The following is a 2,740-nucleotide window of genomic DNA, read 5'->3' as shown; positions in this document are numbered from 1 at the left end:
ACAGTTGGTATGCCTATGTTGTTTTATATTTTTCCTGTAGGTCTTTCTTTCAAGAAGTATCTTCTGTTCTTCTAGCCACTCCAGGTTGGTCTACTTGTCCTTTCAAGTGGGGATTTCCTATCTCTGGAGATCTGGATGTAGTTCAGGCTTCCACCTATAAGACTCTATGTTTTTAAAAAAATCACCAAAGAACACTTATTTGAGAGGGACTGTAAAGTCCAATACACTTCACAGTGATTTTTAAAATACAATAAAAATTAATGCACAGATTATGTTTGAGTTAATTAGAAAATATTATGAACCCATTTTAATGACGATACCAGATTAACTAGATTTTCTTATATGGTGTTTATGTCCCAGAATGGTTTTGTTCTAACCATTAAAGTTTTTAATCACTTAGGGAAACTGGATACCTAAAAGATGATTGGATAATTATTGAAATGTTGAGCTCAAAGATAAATTGTTTAATTAGATATTTGTATTTTTTTCCTCTAGTGTTTGCAAAATTACCTTTTTAAATTTTTCAAAATTACTTGTGAATTAAAAATTTTCAAACTCCGTGAGTTCTAATTTTGATATGACCATTAGTTTTGTTTGCCACTGAGTAAAGATAAATCATTAACCTAATCTAGTAAAGCAGTGAACACTCACCCTTTCTACACTGAGTGAATGCACTATAGTTTAAACTAATTCCCTGGGTGACAATCACTACAAAAAATTGCCTTTATGCTCATCCAGTCTTTGTCTGCTTGTTTTCCAGTAAAAAGGAACAGTTGGGACATTAAAGAGGTCCTTTTAATCTCTCCTCCTTCCTCTCCAAACAAAAAGAGAACATTTTGACTGCAGACTCTTAATCAATCCAATGGAAATTAAAAATGTATAATTGCTCATTTAGATTATTTTCAAACTACAGAAAAGCTAATCATGTCACTAGGGTTTAGTAAAAACACACATAATGTGTTTGTCTATTTGTTTTTTTAAAGACTAATTGTTTTGGTTTAATTCTTCCTAACTCATTGCAAAGAATAATTCATTACGAAGATGTCCACTATACCATCAAGGAAATATCCCAGAAGGAACAATTTCATTTACAATAGAAAAAGCTCTTTCCCATCCCTAACTATTTCTCTTTTTAAACTCAAGGCAGATTAAGGTCATTGATTACAAAATAGTTTAAAATATGTATACATTAATAATTATTGACACTAGCTTGTTTTCTATAATTTCATGTGATATATTTTAATTAGAAAACACTAAACACAAATATATACTAGAGTTTGTTGCTAAAAGATAAAAGATATTCTTGGTACAGTAATGATTAAAACAATTTGCTTATTTCTTATTTTATCAGCTCAATTCAATAATACAGGCTATACTGGGTTCACAGGGTTAGATATCATTGTGATGAAATAGGATGCTAAAATTTTTACTATGACCATGAAATTTGTTCTACTCTTCTGAAAAAAAAAATCACTAACCTGTAAAGGGATTTTAACAACATGTCTTTCAAAGTCAAACAATGTAATTCTTATACAGAGAAGTATGCATTGACTGGTAATGAGGTGTGAGAAGTTTCAAATAGCTTAGTGTGGGACCAAGGTTAATATAATTATGGACCACAAACTCCAAGAAATCATTCACTCTCTTATATCTGAACTACCAGCCTGCAATAAAAGGTGGTCTTTCAGTCTTCAGCGCACTGATTTAAAATGATGTATTGATCTGGACCAAAAAAAAAAAAAAAAAAGGTGAATATACGGAGGAATTGAGGCTGCCTCCAAGTGATAATGAGCAGAACCTAAGGAATGTAGCTGTGGGCTAGGGTGTCTTCTTTTTACAAAGGGCTGTGGCAAAAGCAGGAACTTTACAGAACAATGAAGAAGATTCAGAAAGGGATGTCATTCTTGTGGTCCCTGAGAAAATGCATAAAAGGATGTCAGGAGTGACAAAGAAGAATCATACAAGTAAATAAAGATTGGTTCATTGCATTTGAATACTGAAACAGGAGTCAAAGAGAATTCCACAATTTTGAGAACTGTGGAGGGGTAGTGCTGCAGGATAATGTGCTGGGTCCAAAGACAATTTCAACAGCAAGGTCTGCGGTTCAAATCTACCAACTGCTCCTCAGAAACCCTATACAGGGCTGCTCTGGGTTGGAAATTTCTCAATGGCACTTACCAACAACAACATAATTTATTAGAGTCATAGTGTGGTGCTGCAGGTTAATGCAGTTTGAACCACAAGGTTGTCCATTCAACCTCACCAGCCACTCCTTGGAAAACCTACACAAGGTCACTGTGAGTCATAACCAACTTGACAGCACTTAACAACCAAGATGTTTATATTGTTGTTAAGTGCCATTTAATCGATTCTGACTTATAGCAACCCTGTCTAAGAGTTCTGAGGAGCAACAGGTGGGTTTGAACTGCAGACTTTGTGGTTCAAACCAACCTTACAGTTAAGTGCTGGAATGCAAGGTCAGTTTCATCAGCAAAGTAGGCGTTTCAAACCCACCAACCACTTTCTCAGAAACCCTACACAGGGTTGCTACAAGTCAGAAAGGACTCCACAGCACTATAGATATATGTTGTTGTTGTTGTTGTTAAGTGCCATTGAGTCGGTTCCGACCCATAGCGACCCTGTACAGGGTTTCCGAGGGTGTAAATCTTTACGGGACTAGAAAGCCTCATCTTTCTCCCGCGGAGTGGCTGGTAGTTTCGAACAGCTGACCTTAAGGTTC

The sequence above is a fragment of the Chrysochloris asiatica genome, unplaced genomic scaffold (assembly GCF_000296735.1).
Source record: "Chrysochloris asiatica unplaced genomic scaffold, ChrAsi1.0 scaffold00063, whole genome shotgun sequence".
Lineage (NCBI taxonomy): Eukaryota > Metazoa > Chordata > Mammalia > Afrosoricida > Chrysochloridae > Chrysochloris > Chrysochloris asiatica.
This window is presented reverse-complemented; position numbering follows the sequence as displayed.